Raw genomic sequence first — 26948 nt, 5'->3', positions numbered from 1 at the left:
ATATTTGTGGGGTACAGAGTTGAATACGATGTGTGATAATCAAATCAGGATAATTAGCATGTTCATCATCACAAAACACGATCATTCCTTGTGTCTATTAATCGATTTCTTCTGCACCCCCCCTCCCCCTTTCCCACCTCTAGTAACCACAGTTCTGTTCTGTCCTTCCAGAAATTCAATGTATTATTGTGATTGCTTTATTTATTTTATTTTATTTTATTTTATTTTATTAGCTTCCACTTATGAGTGAGGACATGTTGTATTTCTCTTTCTGTGCCTGGCTTGTTTCACTTAACAGCAAGCTCATCCATGCTTCTGCAAATGGCAGAAATTCATTCTCTTTTTATGGTTGAATGGTATCTCATTGTGCATATATACCACATTTTCCTTATCCAATTGTCCACTGATAGACATTTAGGTTGGCTCTATATCTTGGCTATTGTAAATAGATATGCGATAAACATGGGAGTGCAGGTATCCCTTCAACATGATGATTTCCATTCCTTTGGGTATATACCCAGTAGTGGGATTGCTGGATCATTATGGTAGTTCTACCTGCAGTTGTTTGAGAAATACCAATACTGTTTTCCATAATGGCTGTACATTGAGCATTTCTTAATTCTTTGCTTAAGATGCTATTATTCATAGCACATGTTAAAAGCAGGCAGAATTTTCATATGTTCAAAAACCGAACTCTTTGGTTGCTACTTTACCAGCTAGCTTGCAAACAAGAAGCCATCCATTTTACGAATGTTTTAAGTGAACATCTTGCAAACCCTAAGGATGGAAAAATTTAAAGAATGCACAATTTTGACCATGTACGACTATTACTATGGCTAAAGACTGTTCATGCCATTCTCAAAACAGTAGGATTTCAAAATACACGTTTTCACATGCAAAAAAATGGCAGAGGCACAATCTCACCACCAATTTGTATGTGTCAATTATTTAGTTAATTTTTCCACTTGAAAAAGTACTATAAAACTTGGAACCATGTTTAAAAACCTCAGTTAATATTCATAGTTACAGAGGGCACAACTCGGGAAAGAGTATCAATAACGTTGCCCAGAGCCAGTTTATGTTTACCAAGGAAAGGTTGTCCATTACCACTGGCAAGTGGACATATGAACTAAAATTTCTAGATCGGGGAGAAACAAATGTTACTCTGATCATCTATTCTGCTTCTTCTGCTCCTCCTTTCATCACAGAAATCTTGAAAGCTTGGACCTACTGACTGTCCCCTGAAAGAGGCTGCTGTTTTCTCTTTTAACATTGTCTAATTAAATATGTAGTTAACATAAGTAGTTCAGGGTCCGGAAAAGATTATGGAATAGCTGTTTCAGACACATGTAATCAGGGCTTACACAACGTACAGCCCACAACAATAGTTTGAGTATATGGCAAATTCTGCAGGAAACCCCTTATATGAAACTTCAACAGATGTTGACCTCTCCTATCACTAACATTTTCATATTTCTGTTTCTTTGTTGCAGACTTTAGTCTTTGCCATGGCAGGCTGGCTCTATTAAAATACATCAACATGTATCCTGATGATACTATGTCGTCTCTGAAACTCTTATCGATAACCAGGTGTGCACTGATGCTAGCTTATTAGGTAGTGCCAAGGAGATTATCTTCTTCTAACGTATGTGCTGCCTTGTCCTGCTGTTTCTGTACTTTTTGGCCAAGCTAAAATCAATAAGGAATAACTTATTATAGTGACACCCAAAATCAATTTGGAACTTATCTGGCTTAAAGTCTCTCTGAATCACACTATTTGCATGTAGATATGCAATCCTATTGGTTATTTGGTCAGCTTACATAAGTACAGTTTTCATTGTGAGACTTCTTGAACAGAAATTAAAGAGAGCTTGAGGACTGGTTCAAAGAAGATCCACAAGCAACACATTGCAGTCTTTGTCCTAACCACATCACCTCATGTGTGAGATATCAACCCATCCTGAAGAATTTTAAGCGTTTGCTCTAGTACAGCAAGGAAAAGTACCTACTACCTAGCTTTTTGAGATTCTAGGACTCTAGCTTAACTGCCACTTCCTTGCCTTTGGTTATGTTATCTCCTGATAAAGGTCCTTGAAGGAGCCAGGCTTGATCTTCCACACCTGTGTATGTTTTCCTGAATGAATTTCGCCTTGGAGTTGCTGCTGCTAGCCATCCTGAGATATGACAATGGGAAACTGGGGCCAAGCCCCTACCTCTCTGAGGCAGTGAAAGGGTCTCTAGGGCTTGTCTACAGAGCAAAACTACTGAGGAGGGTGACAGAAAATGTGCAGCAGAGGCTCTTTCTCGGTGTTACGGGGCTCAGAATCCACCAAGGGGAAGCTGATCACCACCGCTCAGCACTACTTCTTTCCACCAGGCTGCCACGTATGCAGGGTCATCGAGGATACCAGGCCAAGACACTTGTTCAAGGTAGCCGGCTAGAAAAGGGGGCAGTGAACTGCAGTGGAGCTACAGCCCAGAAGAACCCATGTCATTTTTCTCTCACTCTATGGATGTCACCATCTTGTTCTTCCCACTCCAGCGTCACAAAATACCCAGTCCCTATGCCGAGCAGTCTGGGAAGGTCTGCCGACCTAGTGGGGGTGAGGGCACCTGCAAATATTTTTAACAAGTCATTTTTCAATCTCTTTCTTCCTATCCATATTATGAGTTATGGACTAGGTTTCCTGAGATACTGTTTACCCCAACAAAATTCATCACAGTGGGCTTTCACCCCACCTTTCTGGGCTGATCTCCTGCTACCAGTTTTGGAAGATAAACAATAATCTCTAACATAATATCCCCTCATGCCTTTTATACTGTGTCTCATGTTCTATTTCCTTATCAAATTCATTCAACAAACATGTTTTTGAGCACATACTATTACTCTGCTAAATATAATGGAAATAAAAATGAGAAGTATGATGTAGTCCCTGCTTGCTAGAGCTCACAACAAAATACACAGAATATGGGGTTGGGCAGAGTGGGACAGGGTTATCAGGTTCTGTGGATAAGAAGGCATGACAGAGAGACAACCACAAAACAATGTACTATGTTATTTCTTACAGAAATTGAAAAAAAGAGAAGCCACTGATTATACCAGGTAGAGTCAGAGCAGGCTTCCCAAAGAAAGCACATTTGCCTGACCCTCCCCTATGCTACTAAAAAGGCCAAGAATGAACTCAGGGCCAAAGGACAGCAGATACCAAGAAATGGTGGGGAGGAAACTGCAACTGGCCTGGTGCTATTTGAGTTGATTCTCTTACAAAATCTGACCTATCTAGCTGTGAGGAGTAAATAGGACTAAAATTAGTTTCCCTCATCTTATTTTGTGAGCACTAATTGACATCAGTTGTTTTAAAGCGGAAACAAGGCATGAAGAAATGGTTTATGTCTGGTGGTAGTGAAAAGCATGGAATGAGAGAGACTAGAGGAAAAGAGTGTTCCCCCCCCCCCCACCTTTTCTCTGTTTTTCCTGGTTCTCTGTCAGACTAATGAATTAAAACAGTGGAACTGGGGGAAACAGAAGGGTAACACACAGGAGTTTTCAAGGTACAATTCATAGACTTTAAGAAATTAGTAGAACTCAAGTCTTTTTCTTCCTTCAACTCTATGAAAAATTAGTTTAAACCACCTTGAAATTTCCCTTCTCCAAAATCCTGCTACCACCTCTCACATTTCCCTTTTCACACTGATTTGGAAATAAACAAACACAATTTTGTAATTTTATTCTTTATATTCTGTTGATTATATCATAGCATAAGCTGACTGAGGAAAGGGCCGTGCCTGCAACCTGTTTGTATCTTATTCCTCTAGTCCTCTGCCTCAATAACTACCCTGAAACATCAGTTCTCAACTATTATGCCATCTAAAGAAAGTGTCAGAGACTGTTCAGGGCTATATACATCTAAAATAACACTGAAGTCACTGTTTTTATTGTGTCATGAGGTTGACATGCCGTTTTTCATTTACTCCTTGATTCAGCAAAAAAACGCCCTTCATAAAGCCCATTAAATGGCAAAAACAGTTTTAGTCAACCAGACAAGTAAACACCATCTCTGCCTTCAAGAAACTCACGTTCCAATGTGGGAGACTGACCCATAAACCAATGTAGAAAACATGATGCAGACAGGGCAATAATGTTAGTGTTCCTTGAAAAGCCCTACTTGGCCCTCTTCTCTTTTCTCTTCAGGATTCTCTCTGGTGATCTCTTTCCTTCCCAGAGCTTTATTTGCTTCCTATATGGTGATAATTCTATCTCCAGCCTAAACATCTATTCCAAACGTGTGACTCACATGTACAACTACTACTGGCACTCTCCATTTAGCTGTCTCACCTTGCTCTTTCTCTAGTACCCCGGCCTCAATCATTGCAGCCAGAAGAGAAACATGCAAGTGATATTTGACTCCTCTCTCTCACCAGCAGGAATGATCTTTTCTACTCTTAAATATTTAGAAACCATCAAGATCTTTCCACCATCTCTGCCTGTTCTATTGAAGCCATCCTCTGTCACTTTCCTGGCTAACAGTCATCAGTGAAGCCTCAGTCTTTAACATGGCTGGGCATGGTATTCTTTCTGCCTGTGTTTCCAGCTTCATCACCATGTACTCTCCCTTCACTCAAGCCACATGGACCTTCTTTCATTTCCTTAAATAAGCCATGCTCTCCCAAGTCTCAGAAATTCTCCATATATGTTCTCTCTTTCTAAACCCTTCCCCCTAATCCCAATCCATTTTTCTACAAGGACCCTGACTTATCATTCATATCTCAGCTCAAACATGACGTGATATAGGATGTCTAAGTCTGATTGAATTTTCCCATTAAATTTTGCAATTCTTTACATAATATTTGTCTAATTGTCTACCTTCACCACTATTCAAAATTCCATGGGGGCAAGGACTATGTTTTCAGTGCCTAGTACAGCATGAAAACACAGTAAGACCTCAGTGCATGCCAGGAAGGAATGAATGAATAAATGAATGGATGGCAGTCACAAGAATACTATAGGAATCAAATTATAAACACACGTGCACATTTGCATGTATTTGCATACACACATACCCAATTAAAATCCTAAAGCAATTAGTTATTAGGCTTTTCAACTGTTTGAATTCCAGATATATACTACTTTACTGCTTAAATTTTTGGTAAGTGAATGAGTTTCTAACTATTGTGGATACATATTTGAAAACAACCTAAAATGTTCTTCCAGCCATCATGCCATTTTGCATTTCCTAGACCCCAGTGTATCTCTTAAAACCCAATGTGCTGACATGTAATAACCATCAAAGTGGGGTAGGAGAACAATGAGGAAAATAAAACCTACCCACTCATGCTGTTTGCCTCAGTAGGAATCACTGAGCATAGGCCACATCCTGAATTACCTAAACAATAATGCCCAAATCATGGATAAATGCCCCATGTTGTTTTGGAAAATTAGATCAGAACTAGTAATCTATAAGTTAACTTTTTTTTCAAATCTCCAATTTTAAAGATAAAGAATTAAATTAATGAATGAATTTATGAATTAAATCAATTAAATATAAAAGGTTAATCATCAAAATTATTTAATCAAAATTATTTGAGTTGTCTAAAATAACTGATAGTTGCTTGTTTTTGAAAAATGCTGAAATGCTTTTTATGAGGACCCTTCATTAAGATGTGTATTCTTAGAAGGCACATTTTTTCTGGAGAAATAAATTAACAAATTTGAATGTGCCTCACATCAAAAATGGAAAATGGGAAAACAAGTAATACATAATACTGTCTAAATTTCACTTCAGTAATACAAATATTCTTAGCTGATTTTCCACTATTAATATTTATGATAGCATCATCAGGGAATAACTAGAATTAGTAAATTATCAAACATGAAAATAACAATTTTTATAATAATAATGATTTAAATTGATTATTACAGAAATCCAATTTTCCCTCAAAATCATTCTGTTCAAGTTATACATGTCTTCAGTTTCTTAAAGTGCACTGATACATGGCATAAATGAAAAGAAAATAAATGCAAAAAGCAATCTGGGCTTTGATTTACTATTCTCTTATTTCCCAAGGGTCTGAACAGGAAACAAAAATAACCACAAATGACTAAAATATCAGTAGGCCTTGAAATATCAACATTTAAGTTGAAGCAAGCTAACTTTTTAATCAAAGCCTTTACTATTTTGATTTACTTAATTCAAACTCCCTCTCTGCAAATATGCTTTTGAATTAAGCAGTCATAACAAACCATAACATAAACATAAATTGCCAACTAATCTGTAATACCCACTTAGTTCTAAAGTATTGCAATGTTTGCTAGTTCTTCACTATGTGAGAACTCAGTAAAGACTTCATTGAGCTCCTTGCACTATAGAAACAAAATCAAGCCAATTTATGTGACTTCAAGATAATAACAGTGAAGTACCTAATACATATTATTTTGTAATTGGAGATAAAATTTTAATCTGATATAAAGGTATCTGTAAATGAAACTCTGAGTAGATGAGAAATTTTAGTGTTAAAAAATAGAAAATATAAGTATTACCCTAAAAGAGTTACGTACTTAGCTATATATAACACTCTTCATCTGGGATCTAGAGTAAATTGACTCCTAAAGGAAATACGATGATGATGGAACAAGTGCCCCCTTCCCTATATTTTTTTCTACAACTTATGGTTTCTTCTAGGTTACAGACAAGGACTAAATTATTACTATTTGCAAATGGCTAACAAAACTTCCCTCTCATTGTGAAAACCTAATATTCAAGGCAGAAGACTCCCTTGTATTTCCAGAACCTAGTATACATCACATCACATGCAACAGAAGTTTAATAAATATTTGTTGAATAAACTTCTCTTCGCAGACACCCCTCCCTATCAACACTTTTTTTGAACAAATTACACTTGTTCACTCAGCAAATAAACTCTTTCAAAGACTGTGTTCTCACTCTTCTATTAGAAACCCTTGTTCGTGGAATAGCACATAACTTTGTGGTATTTTGATAGAAAAAAAGAGTTTTACCATTCTTCTGCCCTGCAAACAAGGAACAATTACCTTTAACCAGTCCAAAATAGTCCAGCATTTTCTGAAAGCTTCAGTGTTTGATATATTTCAGACAACAATATACATTAAAATGTGCATACTGGCCAGTCGCAAAAAATAAAAATAAAACAAAATGTGCAGGAAAGTAGAAGAAAAAGAGCACAAATGCCACGTATGATACATTTCTTCTTTTCCTTTTTGATTCAGACCGTGTCTTTTCCTTTTCTCCTCTCTCATCTTCCAGTGCTGCAGAATGGGAGCAGGACTTCAATCAATATACTTTATCATTTCTCTAGAACTTAGTCATTTCCTACATTCTGATGAAATCTTTATTTTTTTAAAAAAAAGGCTTAAAGTCCCACTAAAACCATATAATCCTTATAAGGATTGCACTGGCTTTTTAAAAACAAAAACATTTCTTTAAACCACTGGGACTCTTTCTTCCAGTAAAATCTTATTCTCAACTTATAAAAGCAGCATGAATGAAAATGTTTTGGGAGGTAGGAGGAGGATCCAATGTCTCACCCACTTCCTTCCTTCCTTGTCCCTCCCCCACTGGGAATTCAGGTTCCTTGGAACACAGTTTGAATATTACTGTTCCAAGGGCATGATTGCTTTGTTTATTTTCCTGAAATCAAATCAGGGGCAAATCATATTACACTCTTCCAAACAACAATGCATTCTCATTTTATGAGAATTGAAATTGTGGGAATTTAAAATTTTTGAATTGAAAATATTCAATAAAGTTACATTTTGCACATACAATTTGGAAAAAAGAAGTCAGTGTTAAAACATAACAATTCATCTAACATTGCATAATTTCAAACCTGGCCAAGCCAAATGGATTGGCAGCTGTATTTATGTTATTGCCACATGGTGGCACCACTTTTGCTCATAAATAGAAATACCCACTATCCTTTGTCAGAAATCACCTTGGAAACATGAGTTTTAAAATATGTGAGTTTTCAGGACTCAAGCATTCTAATAAAATGTGATTTCCCTATATACATACTGATTCTAAGCTGTGGCGTTCAAAACCTGGATAAGGATAAAGGATAATACCATAATGTTGCTAAGTCTAGAGAGCTTTTATTTTAATTTAAATTATGGCACCAACACTATATGGCACTTATTATGTACCAAACACTGTTCTAAATGCTTCAGAAAATAAATATTAATTCATTTGCTCTTTTTTACAACATTATGGGGTTGTACTTTCTGGTAACCTGTGGAGTAGACATGATTATGGTTCTCATTTACAGATGAGGAAAATGAAGGCCACAGAAGAACTTGGCCAAGGTCACACAGCTACTAAATGGTAATTTAGAATACTACAATAAGAATTAGAACACACACTATCCATCTCCAGAATCCATGATCTTAACCGCTATATTCTGATTCTTGAGTTCTGTAAAATAGGATTTCAATTTTATTTCCACATAGTTCACTTTGGAGTGTGCCTTAATAGAAATGAGACTAAAATGTTTTTGTTAAAATATTATTACATATTTTTATTTTTAGAAGTGAAGAAAAGCATGTATTTGTAATTGCCAACATATTCCATAGACAGATGTGTAACCAAATACATTTATGCATATTTTGACACATTTATGTATTTTCAGGTAAGTCCAAAGCATCTTTCTTAACATGTGTTTTAATGCTCTTTTTAAGAAACAATTCTGTACTTAGGGATTCCAAATTTGGTATTTCACCCTTCTCTTTTAGTTATAGAAAATTCTGTTGAGTCTAGAACATTTTTTTTCTTTCTTTCTTAAGTTCACTATGTCCTTACTCACCAATCTGTGAGCCTACTGGCTCACAGGTAAAGACTGTCTAAAAATGAAGTCATCTTTGCTATTTGATTAACTAAATCTCATTGGGTTATAGCAGAAGTAGAGACACTGAATCATAACTAACTATAAACAGTGTTAATGAGGTTTGAGAGTATTGGCTATAATTTTTAGATTACTTTTTAATTGAAGAAAGAAAGTAGTAACAAAAAGCAAGAGGCAGCTGTTTTTTTGACATTGTGAGAAAAGATTTGACAAGATAGACTGTGGTGGCCTATTTTTTTCTTACTTCAGTGCTTTTTTGAGTTCATAATTCCCTGTGCTTTATGACAGACAATTATGGCCATTATTAAGTCACAATTTATTAGATAAATAGAAAGGTCTACCTCAAAGAAGAGCCTGAAGCTGTCAGAAAAATCAATTCTTTACACATATAACTATATATAGATGCATTAATTAAAGACAACCATAATTTGGTATTTAAAAATGTAATAATTTTTCTCTGTGGCTTCTGTTTAGTCAGAGCATCATTAAAATTTCTATTTCTGGTAGAACTCATAGTATCTGTTTATAGAATTAGCCTGTGTTGAGAGAACTGTCAGAGTTACAAAATGCTTCTTGATATTTTAAGCACAGCTTTGAGATGATCAGTCTGATATTTGAAGTGGCACTTCTTTGTACAAACAGAAGTACACAAAATTATTCAAAGTATTAAAAATAAAGAGGTATCTGTAGAGCAGGGGTCATCAAACTGCAGCTCCTGTGTCAAATCCAGGATGCTGTCATTTTTTATGGCCTGTGACTTCAGAATGACTTTTATATGTTTAAATAGTTGAAAAAGATGTCCATCAGCAGATGACTGGATAAGAAAAATGTGGTATATATACACAATGGAATACTACTCAGCTGTAAAAAAGAATGAAATACTGCCATTCACAGAAACATGGATGAATTTAGAGAAAATTTTGTTAAGTGAAATAAGCCAGGTACAGAAAGAGAAATACCACAAGTCCTCACTCACAAGTGGGATCTGAAGAAAAAAAGAAAAAAAGAAAGATACAACAATCACAATAATTCCTTGAACTTTCAAAAGGAGAGAACAGAACTGAGACCACCAGAGGTGGGAAAGAGAGAGACAGAGGGGGGTTAGGGAGAAATTGGTAAAGGGCCATAAAAAAAGTTTACATTGCAGAACAATAAAAAAAAATTAAAGAATTACTTGACATGATAATTACATGAAATTCAAGTTTCAGGGTTTATAAATAAAGTTTTATTAGAACATAGACACTCTCATTCATTTATATATTTTCTATAGCTGCTTTTGCACTACCAAGTCAGAGTTGAGAGCCACAGAGACAGTAGAGACTGAAAAGTCTAAAATATTTATTATCTGTCAATGACAAAAATGTTTGTTTACTCCTGCTGAAGAGAATCTAAGGTCAATTTTTATTCTCACATAGAGGAACTTCCCTGTGACAATAAAATTTCCAAGGTACCTCTCTACCTACTGGTTTAATGTAGGAGGTTAAAAATATCATAGTTTATTTCACCTAAAATAAAACATGATTAGGAGACAGAATATGCTGACAAGGAAAACACCGTGTAAAGGAAGCTCTAAGTATTTTCATTAGTTTATATACACACACACACACACACACACACACACACACACACACACACACACACACACACACACACACACACACATATATAGTTTTTTTATATAGAGAGAATACATATACATATACATATAATACATATATATTTGTAAGTTTCATATACATTAAAATTCATTTATTTTAGGCTTTTTGCTTGTTCTTTACATTAAGCAGTTAAGTTGGAAAACAAAAATATAAATAAGAATGATGACATTTTTAAAAGAGCAATATGTGCTAAGTACTAGCTATGAATTTTGCATGGATTTTCTCACTGAATACAGCAGCCTTATTATTAATCCCATTTTACAGATGAGGATAATGAACACTAACTAGATAAGTTAGAAAAACTTTGCCAAGGTAACATATGCAACATTACTTTTTAAGTGCTACTTTTTTTTATCTTGCTTATTTAAAAACATAGTAAATATTAATTTAGAATGAGGTTAAATGAAAGATACCGTATAATATTACATACTAAAAGAATCAAGTGTGTTCTCTTCCTAATTTATCTCTTTTCCATAAGGTAGAGATAATATACCTTGCAAAAAGCTATGTATAGAACAAATATTTGTTCAGTTGAAATTTATTTTAATAAAATAAAGCAAAAGACATAGAATTCTCCAGGCTGTGTAGTAGTTGCTATATAATTCCCAAATTTACAAATGTATATGTACTATATGTATATATAAACTAAAAAGGCCAGTATATCTTAAAGAAATCAACATTTGAATGAGTTTAGCAAAGGAATGCTTAGAAATTAAAGGATATTGCATTTATTTGACATTTAAATTTTTGTTAATAACGTGTGGGTTGATTTTGTTTATACTGAATATTTTAAAACCTTGAGGTTTTAAGGAAACATCATAGGTACCTCAAAGCTGCAATAATAATGCTATATGGTTGGACATTATAACCTAGTGATAGATCTGTAGCCAAACCACTAAAGAAATTTGGTGCCACAAAAAATAGTCCTGGTAGTTAGGCATTGTAAAAAAAAAAAAAAAAAAAAAAAAAAACTCATGGAAAAAAAATAGCTACTCAATGTTCTTTCAGATATTAATGTAATTTTAAATTAATGTAACCCAAGATTACAGGAAATACATTGCTAATCATAGAGCTTAGCAAAGCCATTCTGAATCCAAAGCCTTTTATTTCTTTTCCACAGAATTCATAATATTAACTTAGATCAGACCAGCAGAATATTCGGCAGCTATAGAACTCATTTTTTATACAAAATTTTAAGTTCTAGTTAAAAAAAAAAATGCTTTCAATGAAAGGTTTGGGATTTGCCACCCATGAAATTTATAAAAGTAAAAGAAATATTACCATGGTTAAACAAAAGAAATGAGAGAACCAAAAATAGATGCAATTTTTCTCTATCCTAAAGGATACATCAAAAAATTTGTAGAAAAATAGAACGGTAACATGAATCTTTCCATAAACTTTGAAATACTCTTATATGGGGGCATTCACTCTGTTGTCCTCACCTTGCCAGGGTAGGGATAGATGTATGAAGATAAAACCCTGAGTGATTCCTTAGTTCAGTAAGAAAATTCAGCCTGCCACGTTAGGCATGTCTCTGCTAGATTGAAGTAGGCAGTTCAGTTGAGTTTATTCTCCACAAGGTAAATTTAGCATGATGCAGGATATACTCAAAGCCAAGGTTCAGAAATTTCTGGGCATGTCTGGAGAACAGGTGGGGCTGGCACAGCAGATGTCCATTTGCATAAATGACTAAGTCACCTCCTAAGAAAAACTCATCTTCAGCAAAGAGGAAGCCAGGCCTGACACACTTGACCTGATAACCAAGCTCAGGACCTGAGGGATGGTTTGATTCTGAACACCTGACACATCCCTCCTCTGTCCACCCTCATGTCTAGGTCCTACAGTACATACCTAGTTTCCACCTCCTAGGCTGCTCTGAAAATGCTTTCATGAAACTTATCAGTTACATCCATACTGCTAAAACCAAGTTTTTGTCATACTTGATTTTCTCAAGCATGGAATACACTTGCTTTGGAGAATAGATAAATGAATAAATTAAGCTATTTATCAATCTTCTCTCAATTGCTCGTTAATGCCAAATATCCTGCCAATGGGTAGTAGCAGGACATAACAGAAAAAAACACTGAGTCTCCAGTTCTAGTCATTTTATTTTCTTTTTAATTTTATTTATACATATTTATGGGGTACAGAGTTGACTATACTGTGCACAGTATGTGATGATCAAATCAATATTATTAGCACGTTTATCATTACAAATCATAACTTCTTTTTGTGTCCCTTACCCATTTACTCCCTATCCCCCCTCCACTTCCCCTTTTCCCACCTATAGTAACTATAGGTCTGTTCTCTCCTTCTGAAAGTTCAACATTTTACTATGGTCTTTCTTTCTTTGTTAGCTCCCACTTATGCTTGAGGATATGCAGTATTTCTCTTTCTGTACCTGGCTTATTTCACTTAACATAATTTTCTCCAAGCTCATCCATGTTGCTGCAAATGGCAAAATTTCATTGTATTTTATGGCTGAGTAGTATTACGTTGTGATATATACTACATTTTCCTTATCCAGTCGTCTGTTGATGGACATTTAGGTTGGTTCAGGACATAGGACTGAGAAAAGACTTTATGAATAAGACCCCAAAAGCACAAGCAAGGAAAGAAAAAATAAACAAATGGGACTGTATCAAACTAAAAAGCTTCTGCATAGCAAAAGATATAATCAACACAGTGAAAAGACAACCTACTGAAAGGAAGAAAATATTTGCAAACCATACGTCTGAGAAGGGATTAATATCTAGACTATACAATGAACTCAAACAACTTAAGAGTAAAAAACCAAATAATCCAATTTAAAAATGGGCAAAGGAGCTGAACAGACATTTTTCAAGGGAAGGAAGACATACATATGACCAACAGATACATGAAAAAATGTTCAACATCACCAACATTATCTGGGAAATGCAAATCAAAACCACATTGAGTTATCATTTCATCTCAGCTAGACTGGCTATTATCAAAAGGACTAAGAATAACAAATGCTGGCAAGGATGTGGAGGAAAGGAACTGTTGGTGAGACTGTAAATTAGTGTGGCCATTATGGAAAACAGTATGGAAGCTTCCCAAACAACTACAGATAGAACTACCATACGACCCAGAAATCCCACTCCTGGGTATATACCCAAAGGAATAGAAATAAACAAGTTGAAAGGATACCTCACTCCCATGTTCATCACAGTTCTATTTACAATGCCCAGTTCTATTCTTGATCTCTCTATTTCAAGGGGCCTTGGGTTCCTCATGTATAAAACAAAGAAGCTGAAATAGTAGTGCCATGGCTATTCCTTCCATATCCCCAAATTATACATTATATGTGTGCATGTGTATTATTTTGTTTTTTAGTCTCTATTAGAAAGTATATCTCATGAGAGAGGCAATTGCTGCTGGTCTTCACTGGCCTGTAGAACAGGTTCTGACCATAGAGAAAGGGAGAAGTTCTAGCAGGGATGAGTGAGACCACCATCAAATAAGAAATGACAGAAATTGAAAGCCAGAACTCCTGAAAAAACAAAACCTTCATGTGATTAAAAAATACCCCAGGGCAGACTTTGCTTTAGATATAAAACTCAATTATGGACAAAATTGTATGATTGCTTGATTTCAGTATTTAGAAACTTCTCAAAAAATCTTGCATTACAAGCATCAAAACATGACTTTCTGTGAAAAATTATCTTTTTCTACAAGAGTTGCTTCTCAGGCAGGTGTAACACACAATAATATCTACTTTTTTGTAATTTATTGCTTATGAAATAAGAAAAGACATTTTCCTCACTTAAAAAGTTTGACTATAGATCAATACAATACCCAGTTTGAGAAAAACCAGAAATATTATTCCAGTTCTATGAAATGTGAAATGTGCTATTTATTCAAGAATCCCCACACTGCTTAATAAAGAAACAGAAAATTGCTAGGAATTAGAAACAACAAAAACAACTTAAATTGCAATGGTAAAACTGAAAGAAAAAAAAATTATCTGCATTATAAATATCTTAGGATTCCCTTTTTTGGTTAACATAAAAAGATCACATTATTTGCAAAGGCTTATATAAATAAAATAACATCACCAATTTATTTCAATTGCTTCAAAGCATTTAGATATTTCAAAATACACTTTTTTTCTTTCTTTTTTTGGCTAAAAGAATACTGCCTCCCCCCTTTTGTTTCCTATGGAAGTACCCCACACTGTACAAAGCATTTATTCCTGTTCAATCGCCAAAGAACTCTCTCTCCCTCCCCCTCCTGGCTTCAAGTCAAGGCTGTTTTTCTCATTCCAACTGTTTTGGACATATGCTGGCCCAACTAACAATGGTAAACACAGCAAGCTGTCTCTGATATGGTGCTGATTAAGTCATCTTATAAGGAAGTGTAGTTTGGGTACTAAGATGCTAAGAGAAAAATTACTCTCAGAAATTCTTTTCCCTTTGAAAAATATTTGGATTCTCAAATTTAAATTATATGATAAACAAACCATGTGATACTTTAAAAAATATATTTATTCAATGCTGACCTATATGAGATACAAAGGAAACTAAGACATGGTCCTTATATTCACAGATTTCACAGTTTAAAACAATAAGGGGAAGTAGAGGGAACAGTGGGAGCTCAAAGATGAGCTTAAAATAACTAAAATAACATTCTGGAGAAGTGCATTTGCTAAGTCTTACAGGAAAATAAAAGGTATAACATTAAAATTGTGACTACATTGAATGTATTTCAATACATTCTACTGGTAAAGTATTAGTATAAAAGTACTATGTTAACCAAAAGTAACAGAAATAGAGACCCAATGACCATCATAAGTATGTGGTACAAAATAATTGAAAGAAATAAAAATATTGCAGCACATATAATGGTTATTCAGAATCGAAAAAAAATATCGCTTTTATTTATTTATTTTTTGGTTGTTATTCTTTTCTTTTTTTAAATTTTAATTTCTCAATATACAGTTTAGTTGATTTTTACCAATGCCTCTTTCCCCCTTCCCTCTCCCCCCATCAACATCATGGCTCTTCACTTGTCTTAACAAGTTCAAGGAATTATTGTGATTCATGTCTTCTTCACACCCCCCACCCCCACCCCTCTTTGTTTGTATATTTATTTAGTTGTTTATTTTTAGCTCCCACAAATAAGTGAGAACATGTGGTATTTCTCTTTCTGTGCCTGGCTTATTTCACTTAATATAATTTTCTCTAAGTCCATCCACATTGCTATGAATGGTAGTATTTCATTCTTTTTTATAGCAGAGTAGTATTCCATTGTGTAGATATACCATGGTTTCTTTATTCACTCATCTGATGATGGACATTTGGGCTGGTTCCAACTCTCGGCTTTTGTAAATAGGTGCTGCAGTAAACATGAGAGTACAGGTATCCCTTCGACATGATGATTTCCATTCCTCTGGGTATATACCCAGCAGTGGAGTAGCTGAGTCATATGGTAGATCTATCTATAAAAACTGACATCTTCTATCCTGTTTTGGTATATTAGAATTGAGAATTTATTTTTCACTTAGTTTAGATTGCTATATGCCAGCTGCCCCTTAGTATTTAAATAGAAAGAATAGATGAAACCAAATTGTAAAATAAAGTCAGAAATACAATTTTTCTTTTAAAAAATATTTGGAAGCTTAATAGGAAGAAGCAAGTCAAAAAAAGGACTACCTCCAACTTGAGAAAACTGTAATTTTTCATTTAATTATCAATAAAGCTCTCACTGTGTTAGTACTATCCATAATTTGCCAGACATAAAAGTGGTTCGCATTGATTTATAATCATACAGAATTTTATTTTTCAATTGTCCTACCACAACTTTACTTAGTTTTCTTGTTTCTAAACTATGTTGTTCCTGAAAACAGAAAGGTGAGAATAGATAGTCATTGCTTTCAAAAAGTTTACAATCTAAGCAGTGATGAGGAGCCCTGAGGGAAGAGACAGTGAGAAAACAGAGGAAAGACAAAGAATATGATAAAGGCTACACTAGTGATTGAACAGATAATTAGGGATGATGATAGGTGTCATTTTTAAAAAAGTTTTCTCCATGAAGAATACTGTGCTAAGCACCTTAAATATACTGTAACATCGCAGAAATAAGAAAAACGAATTCTGTCCATAGGGGTTATAAGAAAAACCTCTAAGTACAATATATTACATGGGGAAACAACTAAAATAAACTAACAGAAGAAGATAACCATTCAATAATTGGGGCTACCAAATGCAGATAGAAAGAAAAGGATCAATTTGAGAAACATTTTCAAGGTATAGTCAGCAGGATTTGAAGACCACATGAATGAAACAAGTAGAAATCCTTTGAAAAAATCACTAATAGAATATGGCAACACTGTCATGGCAACATTAAACTCTTTTATTAAATTTTAAAATCAGAGGGCAAAAGAAAATACAATTCTTTTCTTAAAGAGGCAAAATCATTTGAGAACAAAAATGGAATCACATAAATGGCAATAAACTATTTTTTTAGTTATCACAAAAATTTTCTAAGTATACAAAAGCTACCTTTTAATATATTTAGAAACTCTTGGAAACTTATGATCAGTAAATATAATCCAACTATATAACAGATCAATAAAAAATAACCTACATCAAAAAGAATAAAATTCTTAGGCATAAATTCAACAAAAGAAGTGCAATACTGGCACACTGAAATTACAAAGCATTATGGAAAGAAATTAAAGGAGATCTAAATAAATGAAAAGACATTCCATGGTCATAAAAGGAATACTTAATACTATTACAATAGCCATACTCCCCAAATTTATCCACAAATTCAATGTGATCCTTATCCAGATTTCACCTTTCCCACCCCCTACCCGAAATTGACAAGCTGATCTTGAAAGTCATATGGAAATAAAAGAGACCCAAAATAGCCAAAACAATCTTAAAAAGGAAGAACATGGAGGACTACACTTCCTGACCTCAAAACTTACTACCAAGTTATAACAATCAAGACAATGAAGTACTGGCAGAAGGACAGATGTAAATTTAGAGTCCAGAAATAGACCTTCACGTTTATGGTCAATTGATTACAGACGAAAGTATTAAGACAATTCAAATGGGGCTGAGACAACTTAATAAGCACATATATAAAAAATTGACTCAAAATGGATCATAGACCAAAATATTAAGAGATGAAACTATAAAATTCTTGAAAGAAAACAGAGTAGATCTTTGTGACCCTGGATTAGGCAATGGTTTCTTAGGTAACAAAATCAAAAACACAAGTGACCAAAGAAAAATAAATTGTACTTCAACAAAATTAAAATTTTCGCTGAAAATGATACCATCGATACACAGAATGGAAGAAAATAATTGCAAATCATATATGTGTTTAATATCTAGAGTATATAAAATAAATTTTTACAACTCAACAACAAAAACATAAAAAAACCCAATACAAAATAGGCAAAAATCTTGAAAAGACATTTCTTCAGAGAAAGTATTTAAATGGCCAATAAGCACTTGAAAAGATACTCAACATTATTAGTCTTCAGGGCAAAGCAAATCAAAACAATGAGATAACACTTTGCACACACTAGAATGGCTATAATTAAAGACACTGAATATAACAAGTGTTGGTAAGCACTTGTGACCTAGCAATTTCACTCCTAGATATATACAAGAGAAATGAAAAGACATTCACACAAAAACTTTTATATATGAATGTTCATAGAAGTACACAAAAGGGGGAACAACTCAAATATCCATCAACTGATGAACAGATAAATAAATGTGGTATATCCATACGATGGAATATTATTCAGCAATAACAAGAATAAATGAAGGTCTGATACATGTTATAATGTGAATAAACCTTGAGAACATTATGCTGAGCCTGTCACAAAAGACCATATATTGTATGATTCCATTTATGTCAAATTCTCAGAAAAGGTAAAATTTATACAAACAAAAAAGTAAGTTAGTGATTGTTTATGGCTGGAAAAAAGGAAAGGGGAAATAGGAATTGATTGCTAATGGGTATGGGGTTTCTTCTAGGGAGGACAAAAGTATTTGAATATTAGATTGTGGTGATAGTTTCACAACCATGTGAATGTACTAAAAAACATTGGATTGTACACTTTAAATGGGTGATTTTTCCATTAATAAAGCAGTTAAAATAATCTAACTAAATTGTTTAAATATACTGAGATCTAGGAATAACAAAACATTAATATATACAATGAAATATTTCTTCATTTCAGAAATATAAAAGATAATCACTTAAGAATTACAGTTCCTTTAGAAATTTTTTAAATACGCTCAGTGAAAGTTGTCAACGTCTTACTAGTGTTCTTACTCTAACTGTTAAGGTTACACTTTTAACTCAATACATACTACTACCAGCTTCTTTTGGAGAAGCACCTGTGAAAGCATCAACTTGAAATGCCCCCACAAATAACTGACTCTATCCTTTTAACCAAGATAACACACCTTTCAATCTCCTGACAGTTGAAGCTTTCTGCAGCTGATAAAGTTTGTAGGGACATGCATGGTCTCCTTAACGTTTTCTTAACCAAATAGTTACTTTCTAATACCTGGAGAAGAGGATAGGGCAAGGTGAGGTCCAAGCAAAACTTCTAAATATGTAATTTGACTTCCATGGCTTTTCATCATTACCTCTTGCCTTCCCCTTAACATCCACTTTCTTTCTTCCCAACTAACCCTGCCTCTCTGACTCTAGGTGAACCAGTCTTATGGTCACCACAATTCCCATGTCATCAAAATATTGCACCTCTGTCTATTTCCCCTCTATCAAAATAGAAAAAGCCTTGCTTAATTTGTGCATTCATGCATTCAACAGACACACACTGTTCACTCTGTGCCAATTACTGTGTAGAGTGACAAAACACTGAACAAGGCACTACATGGGGGAAAAAAATAAATAGTCAATTACACTGCAGTACGGAAGTGCTATGCCAGAGACAGGCACAGGGCACCCTGTGCGCATTTTACACAGCAAGATTTTGGAGCTGAGTATGTGCAGGAAACCTAACAATTGTCATAGAGGCACACAGAGAGTGTTGGTGGCAAAGTGACTGGTGTTGAGTGTGGGGAGGAAGCAGAAGCTAATATTATGTGAGGAAGAGCTTGGGACATAAACCACATTAGTATTTACTGAGTGAATAGTCTGTAACAGAAACTGTACTAATCCCTTTAAATCTGTTCTCAGTTGATTCTCACAACTCTGTGAGGTCTGTAGTATTATGATTTTTCATTTTACAGATGGAATCTCTGTTGGATGGAATATCCAGGTTGAGCACAGTTATGTTCCATGCCCAACACCTCTCAGCTGACATATAACATATATGTAAAGTTATGTCAGTCTAAGGCCCAATTAGAAAATTAATTTTTATAAACGATCCATGTGAACCTTGAGATTTCCAGAGATGTTTGAAAAACAAATCTCAAAAATAACTAATAGAATATTTGTCTCCTGGAAAGGGAATAGTCACTGAGATACTACAGCAGAAGGAAAATGTACTTGTCAAAATATATTCTTTTGCATATTTTAAATTTTATATCATGTATTATCTGTTCAAGTGAATGAACAACCAATCAAAACAAATATAGGAAGAATTGAAGATTTGGGTCAATTGGCTCATCTTTACTATCTTATAGTTACGTAGTACAGCCAGCATTACTGCTGTTAACACACAAATATTAAAACAGACCTTAGAATGTGATAGTTGAGTGTAAAAGTATCTCACAGACTATATAAAAGGTTGAAAAAGTTATAGTCCCAAAGCTGTTCCTAAATAGTTGTTTCCATTTTGGCTGAGCATCCAGGAAAGTCAACTACTCCCACATTCCAGACCACCTACGCAGGATGGAAAAGGAATAATTGAAAATCAGTGTGGGGAACCCTTTGCTCCTTGACACTCAAAGGCATAAAAGGGCTGCAGTAAAACTGGCCAAGGAGTTGGAGAAAGGGATAGAGAATTTCTTGAGAGAGAACTGGGAATATGTTTCATATCTCACCTCCCACCCCCCTCCTTAGTGATACTGTGAAGCTTGTCTGTCCCTCGCCTTAAGAATAGTGAGGAAGACTTCAAAGAATACACTTAGACTGGTGTTTCCTGAAGTTTTGGAGAGACGGTGGACGGGTTTCTGACTTCAGCCGGAGAAATCTAAAGGACTGAAGCACAGGATGAGAAGGTAATTGAGCCCACGTGGAAAAGATGGCCCACCTAATCAGCAGGGCTAAGGTGTGTGTGTATCATGTGGACCACATCTGGGCCAGGAGAGAAAGAGGCCTGTATTGTCTTACAATCGGCCCATGAGAGAGACCTAGCTGGGCGAGGAGACTTCAGGAGAAATTTCCAGAGGTGTACAGGCTAATGTCCAAAGTACAAAGGAGGAGTTCTAATTGGCCAGTCGGGGAGTGTTTCACTTAGTTCTGGGAACTCTAGGTGAGTGAACCCTAATGGGCATCCACAGGAAAAGTGCCAGCTTTAATCATCTGTCCAAAGCAGGGACGTCAGCTCACCCAACATGTAAGCCCTTTCCCTGCTTCTTACCTTTCCTCCCCTTTCCCAATTTTACCACCTTTATCAAGTTGGCAGAGGAGGGGTAGAAGACCAAAGTGGGGGGAACAAGTAAAACTAACTATGCCGCTCTTTTCCGTTTCAGGCTTATTCATGCAGCTCACCCCAGCTAGGAGAAACTTTTACTTTGAATGAAGTTTGATTGTTATTGACTGTAGTCTTGGGGCCTACAGTTCATTCCCATTGGTGGGTCAGACTTCTCGTTCAGTACCATTGTGGATGGGAAGAGAAGAAAGAGATTAAAGTTGGTTTTCTGTTAGCACACTACAAAACCCACATATTTAATATAGAAGTTTCAATAGTTGTGAGAAACAAATTAGCCCAAAGAGGGACTAAATCTATTTATTACCTTGGCATTATCAGAACCAAGCATTAGCTTGCTGGGCAAAGCACAACCTCAGTTTCCACATCCAAAGAGTATGGTGTACAGATTTAGTGGGTTGGTCCTGAAATATAGTCTTGAAATGAAACATTATGTCGCTTTTGTCTCCTCTTACCTTTTATTTCTCTGCAGTTCCTTTACTTATCATGGCCTGTGAAAGAAAGGCCAATAACTGGAAATACACTATATTTAGGAATAAATTGTTATGTTTATTTCTTTTAATAGTTGGAAAAATGAGTGTGTTTTCTGAGGATTCTGAAAATGAAATATGTAAAACATGAGACGAATACCATTAAAATGAATCATCAGGAAAGATGACTGATTACATGGCAAAAACTATATCCAGTAAGTTTGGTTTATTAGCTGTCTTGTTTGGGGACCCCTTTTCTAATGAAAAAAAAATGCTTTCTGTATTTGGGGCCAAAGTTAACAAACATAACAACATTCTTTAAACATCTTTTTTAAACGTTTACAGTGTTTATGCTTGTTTATTCTAGGTCTCCTATATTGTTAAAAACTTTTAAATGCTAGATTCTTTCAAGTCCAGCAGGTGGTAGGCTCACTTGTAAAAATAAAAGTAAATATAAGTAAATGCTGAAATGCAATTAAATATTTATTAAGCCCTTAATATGCCAAAAGCCTAATATAAATCTACATTTTACATGTAAATAAATAAAATTTCATCTTTTTCTTTTAAATGACAAAAGTAACAATATGATTATGGCAAAAAAGTTCAACAGTACAAGAGATAAAGTGGAAGGTCAAAAATCTCCCTTTCTCACTCCTTATCTCCTGCTGCTACTCTTAGAAGAAATTCCTATTAATAGTTTCTGTGTATTTCTCATGATGTCAATCTTTCATGAAATGTTCTGTTTCTATCCCTGTGTATTATGGGTAAAACCCATATCATTAAAATGAAGAACATGCATAAGAATTTTATTTTTATTTCCATTTGCAATAAAGAAAATTCAGGAAGAGATGACTTTAAAGTACATCAGGAGAATTCAGATTAGATATCAAGAAAAACTCATCATTGCTTTAAACTTGTCAAAGCCCCAGGATAGAACACCAAAAAGTGTTTTCAGAATCTCCTTTGACCTACATCTGCTTTTTAAATTTTAAGTCAATATCACATGGAGAATACATCTTAAATGCTGAACTAACAGGACTCCAAAATAGCTTCTTCTGGCTTTAAAAATAACCACTATTCCTAAAGTAGCTGGGAATTTGAGTGCAGAACCTTTTCTCTTAAAACTAAAATGCTAATAAGATCTTTAAAAATTCCTCTTGCATCTTATTGGATTCCCTAATAAAGTATCACAAGGTAGATTTTCTCATTAAAAGATATTCAGAGCCCTCTGATTAAATAATAATATTAATAGCTTTCTGAACTTGCCATATAGGAAGCAAATAAAAAGCCTCATTATACCAATAAGAAATCAAACTTAGATTTATTTAATTCCTCTAAAGAATGATTTATCACATTACCCCTAAAATCATTCTAAATGTAGAATTAATTTAGTTTTCTCTAAACTTATGTAGCATTATCAACAATTTAACAGACACATGAAAATGTGTGTGAAAACACTGAGAAACAGAAGTTTTATTTAGTTAAATATTAAGATAAGTGACAGTAGATTTTTAAATATTCAATTTATTTCCAGAGGAACACTTTTCCATATGTGGCATTTGGCTGCTGACTACAACACTGGAATGAGACAGAAATTAGGGAACTTAATTAAAGAGCTAAGAGAACATCTGGAAATTCAGTAAATATTGCTTAGATAGTTAAAAACGTTTGGATTTTTAAAATCACATATGATATTGCTATCTTGAGATAATTTAACTTTCTTCCAATTTTGGCCCAAAAGGTAAGAAAAGAGTCAATTTTAGGTATTATCTCCTATTATATTTCTTATTTCTGAATCCCTTGCACTCAGGCTGATGCTCAATGGATAACTGCTGAACAGAGAAGTGAATGAATGATTTAACAAAAAGTATTATTAAGGAACTCACCTTTATGCTGAATTTATAAAAATCTTTGTAATCATTTCTGTCTACAAGAAGTGAGTAGATTTTTACCCTATCCTTAAAGAAGACATCATATAATCCTCTTTTAACATGTATTTCTTCCATGAAGTACTACTTTTATTTAAATACAGCCATGATTTGTAGCTATAACTTTATTTTTAACTGCCTGCAACAATGACCTAAAACTTTTAAAACATATACTAGAGCTCTACTAATAGAATTTTCAATGATATATATTTTCTCCAATTAAACGGCTATTATATATTCATTTTAGAAAACAAATAATTGAAGAACATTTATTTTTTTTAAAAAAAACAGGGTTTTACTACCTAGAAAAATCACTGTGAGATCGACTTTTGGAGTGAAGTACATACGTAATGAGAACAACCTATGTAAAAAGTTTTCAATCTTGTTCTTTTCCCTAAATATTATAATAGAAACATATTATTATGCTATCAAAATTTCTCATAAGTGCTATCTTTAAATGTAATGAAATAATCTAGAATTAGTGCCATAATCACTATTTTAACCAGATGTTACTGATAGACTTTCAAATTGTTTTCAATTCCTTTTTTTAAAATATCCTTTATTATTACTAATTTGTAATATTGTATATATTTGGTATTGTAAGAAATTAGGAAATAAAAATAAAAATCAGAAAATATAAATGTCAATTCCTAATACCCAGATGTTATGACTGTTAAGATCTTATATATCCTGTTGGATGTTTTACATATGTACACATCTGCATGTATGTGTTTATGTGTGGATAAGTGTACTAAAATGAAAAAATATATTCATATTATTTTGTAGCTATATTATTTTTCTTGTTAAACAATCTCCAACTTCCTATTTCAGCATAATTTCATCTCATATAAAAGCCAGATCATAATAATCACACACAATTCCTTACAATCATTCAGAACTTATTCATTAGAACTGATTTCTCAATAATTAGCAAAGCCACCATTTTTATTACGCAGACTTGTTGAAACTTCCCAATTTTTTGCCATTAGTAACAGTGCTGAAATGGAGACGTGTGTATAAGACTTTTTCTATAATTAGAATTGTTTCCTTAGGAGAGGTTCCCAGAAATGGAATTAATGAATCAAATGCCATGAACTTGCAAATCTCTTGATATCTACTGCCAAATAACTTTCCAAAAGAACTGTACTGAATTAAATTGACAACAGCAGGGCATAAGAATGTTTTTAGAACAAGCAAAGTTACACTAAAGGTGACTTTTGAACACAATTTTAATTTTATGTCAAGAAACAAAGAAATGAAACAACTTTATGTTTCCATCATTTACCTGTCAAGATCAAGTCAGTCAATTGAACATGTTCTACACACACAGAATTTAACTAGGTAGAAAAGACTTATAGCATAGTTCCTGCCTTCAATACTCATACAATCTACTGAGCAGCTATAAGAGATGATGTCAATGTAATGCTGGAGGACCGTAATACAGACAGACCCAAGGATTTATGTCAACAAAATTAGAAATCATCCAATCCAGTCAGAAAAGAGAAAGTTCATGAAGGCTTCTGAGAAGTTATAACAGTGTAGTTTATCCTGTTGATTAAGTAAGAGTTATCCAGGATTAAAAATAAATAAAAAATAAAGAGGAAAGTCCCAGCAGAAGGACAGCATGAGCTTCCAGGGTGATCTGTAAAACAACTTGATGTACACAGGTGCAACTGCCCAGCCTTTTTTTCTGCCTTTTCTCAGCTTTCATGGTATGCATTATTCCATTAACATAGTTTCAACAACGCAGTTTTATAATCACTTTCTATCCATGTAGTGTGTCCTTGAGATCATTCAACTGTTCTTAGGAGGAAGAGGTATAACTAACACCTTCATCAGGGGTCACTTGAGAAATACAGCTGATGCTTGAACAACACAGGTTTGAACCATGAGGGTCTACTTACGCATGGAATTTTTTCAACAAATATGAGGGTACTTCAAAAAATTCATGGAAAAATGGAATTAAAAATAATACAATCTTTCCATGAACTTTCTGAAGACTGGTTATATATTGGAAAATTTTCTAGAGATTTGCAAAAATTTGAAAAAACTCACAGACGTACCACATAGTCTAGAAATATTGAAAATATTAAGAAGTTAGGTATGTCATGAATACATAAAATATATGTAGATACTAGTCTATTTTATCATTTATTGCCATAAAATATAAACAAATCTATTATAAAAAGTAAAGTTTACCAAAACTTACACACACAGTTACAGACCATACATGGCACCATTTGTAGTTGTGGAGAGACATGCAAACATTTTCTGTTCTCTAGCTCACTTTATTGTAAGGATACAGTACACAATATGTATAACATACGAAACCTACCAATTGACTGTTTATGTTATTGGTAGTTAAGTTTTGGCGGTGTCAAAAGGTATAAGCAGATTTTCAACTGTGCAGAGCGTTGGTGCCCCTAATCTCCACATTGTTCAAGGGTCAGCTGTATATGAATATATTTTTCACTGTCATAACAAAGAATGATGCTACTAATATTCACTCGGCAGGGACCAGGAAGCTTAACTTCTTGCAATGTGTGGAACATTCCCACACAAGGAAAGAACTTGTCTCCTCTAAAACACCAACATTGTCTCTCCCTTCCTTCTTAAGAAATATTGAGCCGGACTGTAAGTTCCTTGAGAAGAAAGATGGCATTTTACACATCTGTTACCCTCATCGCACTTGAAGCACATGGATGCTGTCTATATAATAAATATACAGTGAATATCTCTTGGTAGGTTAAAATAAAAATTAGTAAAATTTCAAAAATAACTAAAATGTTCGAAGCACTTCACTAACTCTCTATTTACTTCACTACTTACCAGGATTCACCATGCAGAGTATTACCAGAAAATGATGAAGGTATAGGCTGTCAGTTGTTAAAATAAAATCAGTGGCTCCGACCTACCTAATTATTTACACTGACAAAGAAGGCAAAGCAACTTTAATTCCCTCTATCACTTGCCACAGGGGGAAAAGTTTTGAAGACATTCAAGATCTGAAAAAACTTACATTTAAATAATGTTTAAACATAAGTTTAATTAGACTCAAATCTCCTACCAATGGTCAGATGCAATTGAAGCATAATCTTCTGAAGCTTAAGATTTAACGTGTTCTAGAAAGTGAAGAGTAAAATGGTAAGTTCACTTTTGGAAAAAGGGACTTTTTGAAGTCTGCAGCATGTATTACCTTTAAAACTTTCTTCTTAGAGCAAAATTGTCATGATTGATTTTTTACTGAATCTTTACACACCACTAAAACACAGTCATTTAGCCTTTAAGACAACTATACTGTTCTTGGGAGAAAAAAGTGCCCTAAAAACATAAGGTTCTTAAGATTTTTATGTTACAATAAAACAGGCCACAGGCAAATAAACACACTTCTGAGTTAAAAGTAGCAGGA

The 26948-nt window shown here is 34.2% G+C and overlaps 1 protein-coding gene and 1 pseudogene across 25 annotated transcripts in view; both read right to left on the bottom strand.

The window, feature by feature from the left end:
- Positions 1–26948, bottom strand: part of HDAC9 (histone deacetylase 9) — an 899944-nt gene that overhangs the window by 418556 nt on the left and 454440 nt on the right. The window lies entirely within an intron of this gene.
- On the bottom strand, positions 1139–2173 carry LOC134380072 (casein kinase I-like; annotated as a pseudogene).

The sequence above is a fragment of the Cynocephalus volans genome, chromosome 6 (genome assembly GCF_027409185.1).
Source record: "Cynocephalus volans isolate mCynVol1 chromosome 6, mCynVol1.pri, whole genome shotgun sequence".
In the NCBI taxonomy this organism is placed as follows: domain Eukaryota; kingdom Metazoa; phylum Chordata; class Mammalia; order Dermoptera; family Cynocephalidae; genus Cynocephalus; species Cynocephalus volans.
Note: the sequence above shows the minus strand (reverse complement) of the source record. Positions and strands in the feature narration are given on the sequence as shown.